Source organism: Rousettus aegyptiacus, unplaced genomic scaffold (genome assembly GCF_014176215.1).
Source record: "Rousettus aegyptiacus isolate mRouAeg1 unplaced genomic scaffold, mRouAeg1.p scaffold_m13_p_17, whole genome shotgun sequence".
Classification (NCBI taxonomy): Eukaryota; Metazoa; Chordata; class Mammalia; order Chiroptera; family Pteropodidae; genus Rousettus; species Rousettus aegyptiacus.
This window is the reverse complement of record NW_023416292.1, coordinates 44,133,779-44,152,421: the sequence shown is the minus strand read 5'-3', so window position 1 is coordinate 44,152,421 and position 18,643 is coordinate 44,133,779. Positions and strand designations below refer to the sequence as shown.

Below are 18,643 nucleotides of genomic sequence, written 5' to 3'. Positions count from 1 at the left end.
TAACTCAGATCCCCCCCAAGTGATGTGTTCAATCACCTCTCTTCATTCTAATCCTAGGGAAAATTGGTCTTCCTCCTGTAAGATAGTCTTTTGTATCCTCAAAAACCATTAAAAGAACATATTAACATGCCAGTAACTCTCCAAACACTGAAACAGCCAGTCAGATATTTGCACTCTACCAGGCACTTGAGCTGGATATTAGTGCCATCAAGAGGGCCTGTGTACTCCAAGTGGTGAAGAGTCTACGTGTCTGTGAATTAGGATCTAAAACACAAGAGCACGTGGCCTCCAGGTATTGAACTTGAATTCCTTTTTGAACGCCGCACCCAGGACTGAGAGGCCTGTCTCAGAAAGGCCAGTGCCCAGTGGTGATATCCTCATTCTGACTTGGCAACCGTCTTGGGTACAGAGAATATTTGAGAGCAGATGTTCAGTTTATCTTCCTCAAGTAGCCCCTTGAGGTTCTCTGAGGGAGGGTCAGTGAAACATGTAAGGCCATCTGTCCTTCAGCGCTGACGCTGGCAGCAGACAGCTTTCACAGCCTCTTCCTGCTGCTGCTATGAAAACATGACGGAGATTCAGTGAAAGATATTTAACGGGATTGCTAAGAGAGGCCACTCTCTTTGGAGATTTGCTTAAACCAAAGCACTTGCATTTGTTGCCATTGCTGTGAAATTTTCACCTCCAGCAGCCTCAGTGTGAATAACCTATTTTGAACATGACAACGGATGACTTGGAGGGAGCGTGAATAATGTATTAGATGCAAGAGCACTGTCACATGGTGATATTGCAGCCCTGCCTGTCAGGCTCATTACGGAGGGTGACAGCTCTCTGTCCCTTTCTCATAGCTCCCATCCAGAGCCGCTGGGGAGGAGGATTGTGAGTAGAAAAAGGAAGAGGGGAAACAGAGGGCCTGGCTCCTGCTATCAGGGGGCTTTGTGAGCTGAGCAGGCTGTGGGCAGGGTCAGGTTTCCACTTTCATCTCTTCAGAGTGAAACTGTGCGGCCCACAGGGATGATCTAGTATCCAGTCTACTAACTTTGCATAAAACGTAGGTTGGGGGTAGGGAGTGCAGACTGCGAAAGGTTGATTTAGGAAGCAAAGAAGCACTAGACCCTGAAGCCAGCAAAGATATCTAATAGTTTCCAGGTGTCACAGAGGAGGCACTAGCTTTCTAAACATGCAGCTAGATTCATAGCCCAGAGGCAGGAATCTGAGGGCTGAAGCAGAAGAACAGTTGTGGAAAGAAACCATGTTCAGTGCTGCTGAAGTTCAAATACCCTGTTTTATGTAGCAAAAATAATCACAGTTCCCATAGCACCCATGGGACTTTCTCTTTCCTAACACCCACCTCAGTTATTTATGGCCATCCTTACTGCCAGACTCCACAAGATGGGTTCCATGGCTCTCGTGTTTACCTCTACATCTTCTGCCCTTAGCAGATTGCCTGGCACCTGAGTTGAAATAATACTGTGTTCAAATAATAGCTCTCATTTGTATCTAGGGGTGTTTTCAGTTAAGATTGACACATGAGCAGGAGTGGGGCAATACTTGTGTTAAACTGTTTCTCCTTTGGAAGAACCATATCTTTCCAATGGCGTGAAAGAGTGAAGTTTCTCACTAGCAGACTTTTCTGTAATATCCCCAACCCTAGTTCCTGACAAACTCTGGGCTTCGCTGCTACCCTGGATGATATCACAAGGGCTCAGGCAAGAAATCTCTGAATGTTTGATCAGTGAAGTTTTGGGATAGAATACTCCTACTTCAGCAATAGTAGAGACCCAGTAGGAAATGAAGGGCATTCTAACCAAGAGAGTAGAGACAGGCAGAAATTAACGACCCAAGAATGAGGACTTCAGTGAACACGGCAGGGGAAGGGATTTGAGAGGCAACATGAAGACCTTTGGACTAAGCACGAGGAACCCCTGGTTCTGGTGCAGACTCTCTATTTGGTTATATAACCTTGAGCACATCGCTTAACTTCTCTGAGATTTAGATCAGACAATCCAATAAAGATTTGTCCTGGTTGTGTAGAGCTGTGCTGCCCTTATGCATGTGCCTGATTTCTAGGAAGAGTCTGTGCTAGGAATTATGGGACTACAAGTCACCCAGGACAGGTCCCATCATCAGGGGCTTCCAATCCAGCAAAAGAAATGGGCCCTGTAATGGGCCTTCACCTTCCATGTTCTGCAGGCTGTGCTCCCTTCCCAAGGGAGAAAGTAGGTCAGGGGGATGCAGGTTACTGTACCCTATTCATTCCCTCTCAGAGCTTCAGTCTCAAAGCTAGAATGCCGAGCAAAGCAACCTCAAGTGAAATCTAAAGGCAGCATCCACTCCATGTGTCTCTTGGTCCCCTGGCCTCTAGTTCACTATGTACATACCCTTCCCCCACATTCACACCCAACCCTCAGCAAGATACCCAAAAGAGGAAATTGGGGTATGGAGTGGAAAGTACTATAGTGAAAAGAGCATTAAATTTTTAAAACAGCTCTGACTTTGAATAACAGCTTCACCTTTGTGATCAAGAGCAAGTTACTTATCCAGTCTCTTGGATCATCAGTTTTCTTATCTTTCAAATGCAGACAGTAATAGAAAAGGCTTAAGTGAGGTAGTGTCTATAAAGCACCTCCCACCGTCTGTATTGCTTTTTTTTTCATCCTCTGCCTCTTCCTTCCCTTAAATTTTGAATGACAATTACAACAGTCTCATTTCTTATCAGGAAGGTGGTGGAGTTGGAAGATGGGTGTTATGGACTATTCCATAGGTAAAAAGAAGTGAGAAAGAAGGTAAAGAAACACTGCAAAGCCTGGCTCAATTGTCAAGTATCCATGAGAATATAACAGGGCGGACTTGGGTCCAGGCTACAAAGAAGACTAAGGATCTATGGTAGTATATCAAGGCCACCAAGGCCCATGTTTTGCAGGTGCCAAAACCCAGTTTTTGCACTTGTACCTAAAGTTGATTAAATTGCGTCACCTTGGACAGTCACATTAACTCTTGAATCTCACTTTTCTATCCATGAAATGGGAGTAATGATGCCTACAGCAGTTTTATAGTCAGGAACAAATGATGCAAAGCTTGTAAAGTATCTGCTCCAGAACATAGGCTATAAGTAGTTAATAAACTGTAGTGTTCAGCATCATAAGGATTGGCTGGTGTCAACCTAACTCACCAGGGATGCGTCTATTGACCAGAATACTGACATTGAAAACACAGAAAGGAGAATTTGCTGGACAGACTGGAATGTTCCTAGCATGCAGTCAACATATTCTCTCCTCTGAAGGGACATTGAGTGCTGTCAGAAACTATTTTGTAAGTTGGGAGAAGGGCAGAGGGAGCTGGGTGTCTGGAACAACTCAGCTGTGATGAAGGGCTCAGACTGTCAAGGTGCTCAGTGCTTAGGCTGCTCCTGGCAGTCTAAGGCAGAGGCATGGTGACCAGCCCATGGAGCACACTGAGCTCTTGCATCCTTAAGTGGGTTGTGACAGGCTTGATCAGGCTCTGGTTTCGGCTGCTCATGTTCCAGGCCCGCGGATGCAGTCTTCTTGTCACCACTGGATGCGAGTGTTTCCCATGTTGACATCCTAGGATGTTTGTTCCCTTTAGGTCAATATCTAAGCTCACTGATTCCCTCCCAAAGTCACTGGGGAGGAGGTATCCTTGCAGTACCATTTTATTTAACGTATTCTAAACACCCAATGTAATCATCGTGGCAGCTTCACAGACAAGGAGACTGCAGCACAAACAGGGACCTCTGTTTAAAGACTGTTTCTGGGTCCTTATAGACACCAGTCTCATACCATTTCTACTCCAAAAGACTCTTTCTGTGGAATGTTTTTGTCTGTCAGATCCACGTTTTCCTAAAGGAAATCTTTATGTGTAGTTCAAATGCACCAAAACAAAATAAATAAAAGCAACTGTTTCTCCCCATAAGGATGAGATCTCTCTGCCCAGACTCCCCAGAAAGGCTTTCCCTGGGCAACCGACACCCTTCCCCACCCAACACACACACACACACACACACACACACACACCGCGTTCGCTCGCGCGCACAGCACGCACAGCACACACACCACAGACCACACACACTCCTCCGCTGCCAACCCGCACACCATTTCCATGCACGGCCTCTATTCCAGATCCCAGAAGGTCAGCTGAAAGGGTCTCTCCTTGGCTGCCGGGGTCCCTGCCCTCTCCTGCAGGGTGCTCCCCCCCGCGAGTGTTCCCCTGACGACGCCAAGGCTGCGACCCAGGCCCGTGCGTGGGAGACCCGCGCCCACGAGCAGCCGCAGGGGGACACCGAGCGCAGCCTTGTGAGCAGGGCTCAAGCAGCTGTCAGGCGGCGCGGCCCGCCCCGCACCGTGACGCCTCCGCCTGCGCGCGCGCACGCTCCCCGCTCCCCGCTCCCGCTCCCCGCGCGCTGGCTCGGTGCTGCGCCGCACCTTCACCGCGCGCAGCTGGCGCTGGAGCCCGCGCGCGAGGACCTAACTGCCCCAGCGGCCCTCGGACTCTGTACCCGGAGGGCGAGCTTGGGCTGTTTGTCGGAGGTGCGGGCACTGCACTGGGACAGAGGCTCTTACACGCCAGAGCCCCAAGTGTCCCTGACATGACGAAGAGCGATCGTCTTTAGGTACGTGCACCGTTTTATGCGTTCCTTTTTGCTCCTGATTTCGCTCACAACCTGGCAGGTCTGCGTGGCGAGCGTTCGTTGCACGTTGGAAGCTGTAGGGACTAGAGCGTCCTAGGCTTCCCGCGCCGCGGGGGCTCGGGTATCTGACCCCACCCGAGAGACGCGAAGTTGCCGAGAGGAAGGGGCGCGCGCACTTTTTCTGGCAGAACTGACGTGCCCAGGAAAGTGGGGGGAACTGGGCAGATCTGAGGGTGCCCCGGAGAGTGGGGGGACTGGGAAGAACTGAGGTGCCCCAGAGAGTGAGGAGACCCGCCGAGACAATGGTGAGGAGCCGGAGACAATACTCGGGCTGGGAACGCACAGGACCCCTAGATCAGTGCCTTGGGAGTGGATACGCAAGCGACCTAGGACCAGGGTCCTGGGGGGCTGGCTGCCACTGAATGACCTCCCTTACTCTCCGTGCCTTGGGGAGCCGGACTCAGCGCTGGGATAGCGAGCTCCTGGTCTTAACCAGGACTGAGCTTGGCCATGAACCAGCCTCTTCCCCACGTGTCTGAATCCCAAATTGGAGGTGGGGATGGGGAGGATGAGAACTGGGATGAGGGGCAAGAAGGAGAATGTGTTGCATCGATTCTGACCTGTGTCTGGAAAGATGGGGGAGGGGCGATGCACCTGAGGACGGGAGCACCACCGCAGGAGTTTCCGTGGCTGGGGAGGGGTCTGGAGAGAGGAAGCAGCTGCAATTCTATCCCTGCCAGACGACAACCTCCTCTCCCCTCCCCTAGGGTAGTGGGGAGTAGAGAGCGAGCCTCATTTTATAAGGGAGCGGGTGCTCTTTGACATTAGACTGAGGGAAGCTATCCAGGTGTTAAGGTGGCAGCAGGCTGTGCAGGTCCCTGGTGTGAAGTGACAGCTCCCTCAGGAGCTGGAGAGCAAGTGGGAAAACCAGGCTAATTGTGTTGGGAGGAAGGGGGAGGTACAGACAGAAGATTGGCAGCATCACAGGTTCTTACCCTGGAGATCCCTGCAGCGTTACTGGAGTGAGGGAATGGAAATGTATAGGCTTTTGGTTGGGGGAACAGAACAACAGTCAGGATTATCTTAGAAAACGTTGGGGTCACCTTTCTTCCCTGCTGCCCACTTCTAACATGCTCATATCTATGCACATGGCTCAAGTTTAGGACTGTGACTCATTCTTGCCCCTATTCCTAAAGAAATTGTACTTGGCCCTGTCCGTGAAACTGGGCATCTGGTGTGAGCATTCACTCCTTTGTTATCTGACACAGTCACTTCTCTTTATTTTTTTCTATCAGGTTGATCTGGCTCTGAGAATGTTCCTCTCCTTTCCACTCCACCTCGGTATTCCTACCCCTCTTCCCTCGCACCTCCAGCCTTTCAGGACCAGCCTCTGAGTTTGCCCACTAACACCCACGGTCTAGCCCATTGTGTTTGCATCCAACTGTGTTTGAGCTGAGCAGTTGTCACTGGAGCGGGGTGTGAACTGGAACTTTCCAAGAACCCGCATCCTCAGGCTATTCTCCAGTGGTTAATTAGGAAATGGCCAGTAGCTAGCGTCCTTCTTTAGGAACAAATGTGGGGGTGTGTATAGTCAGGGTAACAGGAGCCAACGGAAATATCCCCCTCCCCCCTTCACCACTTCCTCCCAGCTCAGACCTCAGGGTCAGCCTCCTGGCTTGACTCCCCCTTCAGCTGGGATCCAGTTAAGATCCCGCCAAGTCATAGCTCTCCCGCAGGAAGGTGATGCATTTGTCTGTCCAAAAGTCTGCTGCACCCAAACATCTGAAAACCTGAACACCGGAGACTGTTTAGTGAAAACATGCCACATATGTTAATTTTCAAAAGGCCGCAGTTGATGTTGCTTCTCTCTTCCTCTGACACTCCAATGTGAGATTTTGCTCTGAATATTTTATCTTCAGCATAAATATAAAGGAACACCAAGCTGGAGCGAGTATTTTTTAATAAAATTGAAAGTATGCACTAGGGACTTGCACAGAATTCTGAATACCCGAACACAAGTTCCAGAAATGGCTCTTCTTCCTTCTGTTGACTACAAAGTAAAATTATTTCCAGCAGAAAAGGGATACATTCATTCCCTTTCATGGGTGACCTGGAAAAACCAAGGAGGCTAGGAAGGAGATAGTATTTATATCTAAAGGTAAACACCGAAATTCTCTTTAGTAGTGACATGTATTGACTTGGAGCCCTGCTGATGACCTCCAGGTGTCCTCCCCTTAATCCAAGGTCACCTAAATGGAAACATACCCCCTATGGCTAAACCCCACAGCCAGCTGTGATACCGACCACGTGCCCACTTCTAAATGTAACCAAGTCACTTCTCTTATATATTGGCTTAATTCACAGATATTGGTTCACTTCTCAGTGTCAAGAAATACAAACAAAGACAGTTGTGGAGTAAGCAGTGCAGCTTGCACATTTCATATTAAGTGGTCCCATGGGACAAATAATGTTTCATTGGGTTGAAGAGTTTGCGAACCAGTGTTACCTTACCGTTCATTGCATTCATTGGTTGGGGGTGGATTAAAAACTATCTTGTTTTCATTCTGAAAAGAAATCAGAAGTCTAAAACCAGTTTCTTGCTTTTCTTGGGGGGAAGTGGTGGCGGAAGTGAAAGTTCATTTTATGCACATGCACAGTGGGTGCTCCCGGGGCAATGGTAGACTTGACTTTTCACTCAGGCTTCACCTAGTGACTGTGAGCAGGGCCGTTATTTTCATCCGCCAAGCTGAACTCCATGAGCTGGGGGATATAGACAGCTTGTGTCTGTGGCCGTTCAACCAGAAAAGAATACCAGCTGAAAACAGAAAGTGAAGATGGGAATTGAGGCTGGGGGTGGGAAGAAGAGGGACAGGCAGGCCAGCAGCACATAACTGGTTCCCCCAAAACAAATCGAGATGTGGAATGGTGTCCTAAAGCAGTTGTCATGCAAATACTCCACAATGCGATTATTAGAAAAAAGCTATGCAGAAAGGAAATGATGAGCGTGTGCCTTTTCATCTGGAGTGTACCCTCCTTTGACTCCATTTCGCTCCACTTCTGAAATCATATCCTTATAGATAACATAACATTTCTCAACATAACATTTTCCCCCTGAAAATGAAAACCTCACCGTTGTACACAGGGGAGCCTCTGAGTTGATTCAGTTGAGCAGAAGCAGTGGACACGTGTGTCCTGAAATAGTGAAACCCCTACATGTCCCTCCCCCTTCGTCTCTCCCGAGGCCACTCTTTTCCTCTCTGTGTTAGGGCCAAAGTTTTTCTTGCGGCAGGAGGCAGAGGGGAGTGTTGGGTGTCACAGTATACTCATCCACTTTGGTTGGAAATGTTCCCTAAAAATAGTAGATGTTTTTCTCGGAGTGTGGCAGGCTACCTAGAAAAGACCATTTTACACGTGGCCCAATACCAGGTTATCCTCCCTCCAAGGAAACCCCGGGCACATCTATTGTATGTTCTTCTCAGGACACTGAATGGAGGGGGTAAATATCTTCACTCATTCATTACACTAATTACAAAAGATATTAGATTTTTTTCAACAGCGAAAGCAAATGAGGTATAATAGTCCTATATTGTGTTCCATAAGATGGAAATGAGCTGTCAGGCCAAGAAGGAGCAGTCTCGGACAAAGGGGATGTTTTTCACACTGGTTAGCATTCTAAAATATAATAAACGGATTAACAATCATGTTTATTTCTGAGATGGATTGGAAGTCCAAGTCTTCAGTGTTATATAATTTAAGGGAATACTAATTTTTTTCAACTGAAGCATGTGTTTACTGAGCAACTATTCTGGGATCAGGCCAGAGTTAAGTATTTCATTCAATAGAAAAGTGTAAGAGACTGGTTATACCTTCTAGGGAGTGCACGGTCTGGCAGAGAAGCAGGAGCAACCCAGTCACGTTGGATGGTGTGCTTGGTTTGCCCTGGACACATCTGTGGTTGCAGCATACTTATTAATAGCACCCCCTTTCACTCAGCAGTGTTTTGGTTTGGATGATAAATTAGAAAGAAGGCTATAGGAGGTCAGAGAGAGAAGGCTTTGATTGGAGTAGTCAGTTAAGATTTCATTTATGTGCCTATTATAAATTACATACAAATAGATGGGAGGGGGAAGGAAAGACTTTCCAACCAAGAAGACAAGGAAGATTGTGAGCTCCCTGAAGACACAGAGGGTCTGTTTTATTTGTTCCTATATCCTCAGGGCTTATGTGCTGCTTAGTAAATAGCAGGCATCAAATATTAACTAACAGCTTGTGACCAAGATTTCAGATCAAGACTGAAGGTAAGAAAGTTCAGGACAGTGGAGAAGCGTGCTGGCAAGGAAGGTCAGAAGGGACCAATTATGATATCAGGCTATTAATAATGATGATGATGATGATAACACAAGGCTGGCAATGACCACACCAAAAAACAACCTGAGTACAGAAGAGTGATATTTTGTAACTCTTTCTTCTATACATCATTTCTTTGGGGTTTAATGCTATTAGCCTTCACCTCTAGCCCTAGAAGTGATCTCTTCCTTCTCAAAAAAAATTGTTCAGGAAGGAACTGAGGAACAATGATGCTATTCTCAAGCTTGTCTCTTTTTGTCCTTGTCCAATAGGAGGACTTGTGGAAGGGAGGCAAGGGCAGGAAGGGGGGAGGGTACCGTGCAAATACAAAAGCAACACAGATGAACACAAAGAACACATGCTTTTTCTCCTTCTAATAGGAGGAATAAATTCAGTGACAGTTTCTTGGAGCTAGCACATCTCCTAAGAGGTTGTTCAGTATAGCATTTGATCTCCCACTTTGTGCTGCATATGAAGCCTGGAGTGACCTGGCCTCGGCCTCCACTGCAACACTCTACCTTCTAATTAATGTGACATACAGTAAGTGCCCTGTTGCTATGCAGAGGTTCAAGGTCAACTACCCTAAATGAGGACTCCAGGATAGCAGCCTGCTGGTAACCCTTAAATGACAATGCTGTAGTCTTAGTTTGTAAGGTTATTTATAGCATTTTAACTACTTTGAAATGGTCCACATCTTCCCATGTTCTAATATAATTCAGTGTTGTCTTGGTGATGCTCCATCCTCAGAAATAAATGGAGCTTAGAAAAGAGAGACAAGGACACACATAGGGATATAGCTCTGAGAACATGTATTGGGGCTCTATTGCAAGCAGCAGAACCCACTTTGCAGAATATATATGATAAAATGGCTTACAGAATGGTTGGGTCAGGAAGGCCGAGGAAACGCAGTCTTGGTCAGGCTTTCCAGAACAATTTTGAAAGTCACGTTGTAAAACTGGGCCACTGATGGAGTCACTGCATGATCAATAATCAAGAAGCTGCTTGCTGATTTGAGAAGCTACTGGCTCCTGAATGAGGCTGCCATTGCCATGGTCAGGGAACATCCATCCAGGAAGCCATCACAGGAAACCAGACAGTCCGTGAAAATGCTTGCCAGCAGTGACAATGGAAGAAACAGAAACACAGCACAGTAGGCTAGTTAATGTGCCCCCAACTCACAAAGATGTCCTCATCCTAATCCCTGGAACCTGTGAACATGTCATCTTTGTAGATGGGACGAAGTCAAGCTCCTTGAGACTACCCTGGATTCTCCAGGGGGGCCTTGTCTATGTACATTGGTTCTTAAAGCAGAAAACCTTTCCCACTACAGGTCTTGTGACTACAGAAGATGTGTCAGACAGACACAACATTGCTGGCTTTGAAGATGGAGCAAGGGACCACAAGGGAGGAGTGTGGGTGGCCTTTAGAAGATAAAAAAGCAAAGAAACATGTCTCCCCTGAAGCCTGCAAAAGGGAACTCAGTGCTGCTGACACCTTTATTTTAGCCAGTGAGGCAAACTTCTGGCAAACTTCTGACCTACCACACTGTAAAGTGATAAGTGTGTGTCATCTTCAGCTGAATGTTTGGTGATTTGTTACAGCAGCCATTGGAAATTAATACCCGCAGCCTCCCCATCACTTCTACCTTCAAATCCTGTGCGAATGCATCTGGTGGAGACACCCTTTATCACCTGTGGAACCCTAGCTGCAGGGGATTCTGGGAAATGTTGCTTTCAGCTTCCTGGCTTCAGTACAGGAAGAGATTGGAGTGTTGTGAGTGCCAGTTATGTGCATGCAGTGCATCTGCCATGGGAAGCCACAGGTGGATGTGGATGGCACTCATCTCTCATTTTCTGAAGGACGACAGCATATGGCAGAACAGAAGTGGACATTGAGATTTTTAGGAAGATTAACAAGTGGTACTAAGTCATGAGGGTGAAGGGAGAGGAGGGGAAGGCATCTGAATAGTTACCTGTTTTACCACACTCAAAGTTGCTCTCTGGTCTATTAGAGATTCCTCACAGGGTGGTGTTAGTGAGAGATTATACATCAGTCACAGCATCGAAGATGAATATTGGCTTTCTACAGCTTAACTCTTAACTATTTACAGTCGGTCCATATGGCAGATGAGATTTTCCGAAGACGGCCTCAACAGTGTCTCCCACTGACGTGCTCTTCCTACAAAATGACTCTGATACTCTTCGAATTGACCAATAGCGAATGTGACTTCAAAGGCTAAATCATAACTCAGCTTATCTCTCTTACTGGCTGGACCACTAGATCTGGAAGACATCTGCTGCCATGGAAGCTGGCCGACTATCCCAAGGCTGCCATGCTGTGAGGAAGGCCAAACCAGCTGACCACACAGAGAGGCCTGAGATGACAAGAAGAGAAGAGGACACCTGACCAGACCTCTGGCTCCTCCAGTCCCCACTGCTCCAGCCACCGTCTGACTGCAGGGGACCTGAGCCCGGGCTGTGCCCCAGAGTCTGGACTGTGCCCCAGCACTCCTGTGGAGTCCTGACTCCCTGCTGTCGTTTTAGCCACTACATTGGGGGTGATTTCTCACACAGTAATAAATAACTGGAAAATTCGTCTACAAGGTCAAATGCAGAAAAAACGTCAACTAAAACCACTGTCCTGTATTATTCCTATCGAATTTCTTCACCATGGGGAAAGTTGCAGGATGGTTGTCAGTGGTAAAATAACCAAATCTAAGCCCACCTTCTCCTCCTGTGGAATATCGGCCTGAGGAACTCTGTAAATGTATCCCGGAAGCAAACCGTCACGCATGTAACTTTGTCTGCTGGGGGAGAAAAGTGGAATTGGTAGCTTTGAGGAAGAGTTTCAAACTGTCTAACCCAACATGTGAATAGGCAAGAATAACTTCTTTTCAAAGGGGAGCTGCCTCAATGTGGCAGGTAGAGGTGCTGCAAGCCTTCACTTTGAGGGGTGTCCTCAAATTGGAGACCCACCTAGGAGGCAGAGAAAAAGCGATGAAACAGTGCCTGGACTCGCACACAGTGATCCGGCCCCTGAAATACAGGGAACCATGCTGGGCGTCCCATCTTGCCAGCAGGCTTTTCCTACCACTTCTTTTTCTGCACATGCCTCTTTCCCTGATATCTAAAGTTTGCTATTCCTGAAGTTCAAGTTCAAGGCCCCCTTGATAATAATACATATAATAATACATTTGTCTAAGTGATAGTACCTTATGTTTGTGGATTTTTTTTTAGTGTTCAAGAACTTTCACATCTTTTGTTTCACTTAAGCCACACAACAACCCTGTGCTATAGGCAAGACTAGCATTAATGTCTCTGGTTTAACAAACAAGGAAATAAAACAAAAGAGTTAGCTGGCATGTCCAAGATCACAGTGCTAGGCTGTATACGAGGTTAGCTTGGAGATGTTCTCACGCAACCCAGGATGTCACTCAAGTAGCCTCTGCAGCAAAAACAGTGCGAAGCTGGAGAGGACAAGTGATTTGTTCTGCCTGCCTACCGCCTTCAGTCACCAAAATATGCCTATTGAAGCCAAATTCATTGGAAGCCTGAAGTCTGTTTTTTCTTATTACCTAACTGATGCTCTCTATTGGATACGGTATTTTGCAAGTAGAAACCTGCCTCTGTGATAACATAAGAAAGGTCAAGAACTGCTCCCTGTGCAGGCTCCCATGACATCCCCAAAAAAGTTTGCCCTTTGAATTTTTTTCATAATAGTCTTTGGCCTAAAATAGGATAGAAATGACACGTGGTGTTTCTTTTTCAAGATTTTTTGTTTTTGTTTTTGTTTTTGATTTTTTTTTTAGATCCTCAAAGTGTGTTTCTTCACATTAAGATATTTTCCAGATGTAATTTTTTTTTTGGCTCTCTGATCATTGCAAACTAGCTCCTTCCCCACCAAGGGAAGAAAATAGCCAAAGCAAGGAAGGAATGTGTAGTTTTTCATTTAAGTAACTAGTCTCACCTCTTTACAATCTAACCGAGGGGAAATCAACCCATGATTCTGAATGTAGGTCCAGAGGCAAGGCTCTCCTGGGCACAGGGGCATCTGAAGCCATTGCAGTTTTTAAAAATAAGTGCAAATTCTGAATTACGATGTATGTGTATGTTTGACATGTTACATGTTGACATAAAATTCCTCTTTCAATGTAAAATATCCAATCTAAATAAAAATTTTAATATAATAATATTAATAATTATTATTATTTAATAGCATTTCCAGTGTTCCAGGCACACATGTTAATTCATTGAAACCTCACAATAACCCCAAATAATTATTATCTCCAATTTATAAGTGAGAGATCACAGGCCCAGCAAAACTAATAGGGGCAGAACTCAGTTTTAAACCGGGGCTACCTAGCATCAGAATCCGATCAATGGCTGCGGATGTAAATGCACAAAGACCCCAAATTCAGAGTTCTCACAGCAACTGCCAGTGAATAGCATGTTCACCAAGCCTGAATTCTCTCATATAACGCAGCTGGGTGCAGCCAGGTTACCTGGTTTAGCAACTCACTGCTCAGCCTGTCCATGCAGCTTTCAAGGTTCTCAGCTGATATTAGGGCATTAATGAGGCTCGTCAGGACTCTATTATAATCACCGAGAAGCTTTTTTTACATCATCCAGCTGGAAGGTTCTTTATTCCTGCTAAGAAGCAGTGTGTCTGCAAAGGTGCTCTGTGGTGGGGAAATGAAACGTCTCTTTCCTCTGAGGAAGCAGTGCATCCTGCTAAGGCTTCTCCTCCCTCGCTGCTGTCCCTCACAGATGTCCCAGAGATTTGAACAACCGCACAAAAGGGGAGGGAGTGGAGAAAAGGCAAGCGAGAGAAAAAAGGGAATCATTGTTCCCTTTATAAGGACTACTATCTAATCTGTACCCGCATGTCAAGTATCCATTGCTCAGTTTTGTCTTAATTATTGAATATAGGAAACAAAATCATTGTTAATCTTCGCAGTCTTAGTTTATGAGAAGAATTATGCAGGATAATGACCTGCAGTTGAAGAAACAAGAACCCTGTTGGGTCTGGTTAATCCAAGCGTGCTTTACCCTTCTCTCTTTCAGGAATGATGAAAAATGGTAACCAATGTGTCTGATATGCAGAATTGCATTGGTTTGTTTGAATATAATGTCCTGAACAATTGCTTTGATTCACTGATTTAGCTCCTGTTCAATCTTTTCCAGAAGTGCCCATTTTTCAAATCAGTGCAGGAGAAATGATCTTCATGAGCCCTGTGTTAGCCTGACTATAATTTCTTTTATGGGAAAAACTCAGTGGGAATGATGGTTATTTCTTTTATCAAGATTTATGGGGGATTTGTAGTAAGAGCTACTAGTTTCCACATTGTCCTCGAACTACTGTTATCCAGTGGCTTCCAAAAACTAAGACAAGCAGCTGGAATAAATTACTGGGCAATGCATGGACACAGAAATATCCTCATGACCTTTATCAAACAAATGATAGCTGGTCAGGCTTCTTTGGACTCACATGTGGTAGTTGAAAGAAGAGTAAGACTTGGTAAAAAGTTTGTTAAAAAAAATTATATTCCATGACTTTCCAAAATTTGGGGGCAATTGAAAATGAGAATAAACATGAGAAGGAGGAACTGGAAAAAGGCAGTGTTCTAACTTTAAAGCATTGTGTTCATGCTACAATTGAGCAGCAAGTTTTGCTCTCAACTTGCTTTTTGCTGGGCAAAAAGGGGGACATAGTAGGTTATCACTTAAGTTATTGCTACTGAAAAGATGGACATACAAAGTACAGCATTTCCTCAGAGGAATTGCCCTAGCAATGAATTATAAAAGAAATGTCTTATGTGGGAACTTAAACAGAGGAAGTTAAATTGAGCTAACAGAGCATTGCAGTGAAGTTCAAAAGGCAACACCTTGTGTCTTGAGCTTCATGCTTATTTTCTTATTCCTCTATCAAGTTCTAAGAATCCAAAAGGAGCCATCAAAGGAAATTTTATGAAGAGAAAAAGAAGCATGGATATTTGGCCCTCAGTTGCTCTTTTTTTGGAGGGAAAAAAATGATCAGCTTTTCTAAGCAAAGTTACATACCATAATCAGATTTTGTCTTCGGACAGTGTCAGCAGGGGGAGCCTTGCCCCCACCCTCACAGGGAGCCCAGCTTAGACAACTGGGTTATGACTTCCTAATTATCTTACCACCAGGCCAGAATTCATCACTTGAGATTTTAGGTTCCATCAAGAGCAACTTAATTAGCAAAATAGAGCAGAGCATAAAAACATTAAACTTTTCGCTGTTTAATAAGGCCATTTCTCTTCTTATTCTTGGCCTTGATGATGACGATGATAATAGGCATCAGTTTTACTGAGTACATACTTTGTGCCTGGCTGTGCTCCACAGGCATGATGTCCCTTAATCCTCACGATTACTTTAAGATGTAAATGTTATGATTGTTGTGACCCCCTTTTACAGAAGAGGAAGCTGAGCAGGGGTCATTTTTCCAAAGAGGAGATTCGCACCAATTGTTTGACTGCAGACCGATTTTCTAACTATACTCACACAACTTTGATGTGTCTGTGTGTGCACAGGTGTGTGTGAGCTTCTGGACCCTGCTGCTTCCTTGTTCTTACTTGCTGCTTCCAAAGATACTGGCTGTGACAATCTTTAAGATTCTATGTAATTTAAGACCCTCTATTAAGTAGTGCTGTGACAGCATGAAATCGCGTCAGAAAATATGTGACATATACAAGTGTAAAGTTTACATGTACCCTCATTTACTAAGACAAGTGCTCTCAGTTAAACCATTTCCCTTGACTCTGGAAGTACTAACAGAAACATAAACTGGTCAATCAGGTGCAGCCCTTTCTTGCTGCAAATATTAATCATGGCACACTGTGTAATCCAGAGGGCAGCAGAAGGGTAGCAGCACAGTGACTAGATGTGTCCAGTCACCTGTCCACGCTGTTGCCCCTTTCTCGTCACCCTGAATACCCCAGGCTGAACAGTTGGAGCGCGTCTGCTCTTGGGGCTGGTACACCCACACTGCCAACTTGGAAATAATAGACCCATCCTGTTAAATGGTGTATGACAGAGAAAAATTCTATCCCTCCTGGGGATCAAAAGACATTCTTATGTGAATTCATATCATTTTTGAAAGACATTGTCTAGCTCACATTTTGAATTCTGCTCATCCCATTTTCTTGTACTCAACACCCACATTCAATGTTCTCTGTACTCTCAATTCCACAGTCTTGTAATGAGATTTAAGAAACATACAGTATGAATGACATCTTACAAAAATTAAAACGTTCAAAGCAGCTGATTGTCTGGAGGATGTCCACTGAAAAGCTGACATACCAGCTATGGTCATACCATAGAAAATCAACTCTTAAAAACTCCTGTTTAGTGAGAAAACATCCTTGGACTCTATACCATATTTAGTACTCACTATAGTTTTTAAATAGGAAAGTCAACTATCTTTCACCCCCTCTGCAGATTGTATATAGTCCCTATAACTGAAGATTAGCTCAGTTCGCTTTCAACTTTCAAGAGGATTGAGGAATGCACAGTCCTTATAAATGAGTACCTAGGTCAATTATAAAACTCATGAAATCAACCTCCTTTAAAGCTTTTCTCCTCTGATAGATGTACCACCGGTAATCTCAATCTAGACCTTATTAAACTGGAAGTGACTTAGTGATGGATACAGCTTCGTCACTGTTACAGTAAAAATGTGAATGCTTATTTACTGTTAAACCAGCACTTGCGCTCATTAATCTATTTAATTTTCTCAGCAACCTGTGAATTGGTTCTTATATTACCCCATTTTACAGATGGGGTAACTGAGGTCTGGAGAGGTTAAGCAACCTGCCCAGGCTACACCTCTAAAGTGGTGCAGGCAGGCTGAATTCTGCCATCTCAACAGCCCTGAGAGGGAAGGCCTTGTCAGCACAGCATTGGAACAGTAGAGTAGGTGACCACAAGGGCCAACCCTGACATGTGGTTACTCTTAAGTCTTCTTCCCAAGAGTGGAAAAGTTTTTCTTTTAAATTTTAAGATTCCCAGAACTACTCTTTTTTTTTTTTTTTTGGCATTAAATAAGAGATACAATGTTATCATTTCTTATATTGGAATTGGAATCAGGCCACTAGACAACGTGAATGCCGTACTTTTTTACATGCTGAAAGAATGGAAGGCAGATGTGATCAATGATTACTATATACCGTGTGTATAGAAAATATTTAAACCCTGGGAAGATTTTTTAAAATACCTCTTCTCAGGCACCACCCTAGATCAATTAAGTTGAAATTGCTAAGGATAAAGCTTAGACAATGACATTTTTAAAAAGCTATTTAGTTAATTCTAGTATGCATCCAGGTTTGAGACTCTCTAAATTAGATGTTGTACTATATTAGACTCTTTCTAGAGGTTTTTGATAGTTATATCAATAGGAAGGTGCAGAAGCTGGGATGTAGGTTAGATATTTATTTTACTGCAGTAGATATCTTCAAATGAACCCAATAACCCAGTTCCTAGCAGCAGGCATGACTTTCTAGATTTAACCACAAGAGAATAAGGTACAAGGCATTACCCCTGAACAGCAAAGATTACCCATTTATTTTTGTCGACTCTAAAATGCTGTTGTCGTTATATTGTGTTATTAACCCATAATGAGACCTCATTGTGGGGAATGGTTATGGAATAAGAAAATAAAAGGCAGAGACATGATGTTGAAATAACTATCAGTTGTTCTTCCTGAACCATCTGAGCACCCGATCAGTTCTGACTGATGATGTTTGTGAGGCCATAGGGCATTCTGAGTACTGCTGATCCTCCACTCCAGGTTGATGGGAAGTCATATTAAGAAGCAGGCAAAGGGAGGAATTCTGCTTTCTCAGCTAAGGAAAGTGAAGATAGGGAGGAACAAGACTATATCTGGGAGGTAGAAACTCTCTGACTCTTGTTCCAACTTTATCAATGATCTTCTTAGAACAGTTGCCTATAGATCAGTTTCCTAATCTACACAACAGGAATTAAATATCCTACCTAATTAACATGGTCACTGTCCGGATATAGAGTAGATGTCAGTGTATTTGGAACAAAGGAATCTGCAAACATGAAATGTATTACTCTCACCAATAAAGGTGTTTCTTTGAGGCCTCTGGGTGAACTAGAGAGACAAGCAGCTGTGTAGCTACCACTATTTATTTTGATTTCCAAAGGGTTACCTATTCTAAATTCTTCTAAATTTAGCACCAGGTACTAAATTCTTTGGAAGCTCCATATGATGGAGAAGGCTAGAATGCCTAACTTTCCTACACTGAGATTATGTCATCTTTTCATTTTTACATGGGCTAATGTTGCCTAGTTCAACGCTGCCAGTTTGCTCAAGGTATGCATTTGTTTCTACGAGTCCTGGCAGCTGTAGACCTCTCTGTCCTCTTGTCTATAATGAAAGTCTCAAAATATTCTCACAAGCTTCTTCCTACAAGTCAGAGGGCAGAGGCACAATCAGAGGCTCCCTGATCAAAGCTAATGGGGTCAAAATATAGGCTTCTTGTTTGCCTTGAAGTGGGACAGGGTAGACCCACCAAACAAAAAGGCCAAATCAAACCTCCTCCTCCTAGTCAAAATGGACAAATTTCTCTTCTCAGTGACCTCATCCTTATCTGCACTGAGA

General features: G+C 44.6%; 1 protein-coding gene across 9 annotated transcripts in view; it reads left to right on the top strand.

Moving 5' to 3' along the window:
* The window catches only part of RIPOR2 (RHO family interacting cell polarization regulator 2), a 167,976-nt gene that overhangs the window by 82,953 nt on the left and 66,380 nt on the right, over positions 1–18,643 (top strand). Inside the window, exon 1 of one of the 9 annotated variants that reach the window (XM_016140882.2) lies at positions 4,442–4,630. The exons of the other annotated variants lie outside the window; for them this stretch is intronic. The gene's annotated coding sequence lies outside the window, so the exon portion shown is untranslated. Of the gene's footprint in view, positions 1–4,441; positions 4,631–18,643 lie in introns of those variants that run through there. 9 annotated transcript variants of the gene reach the window in all.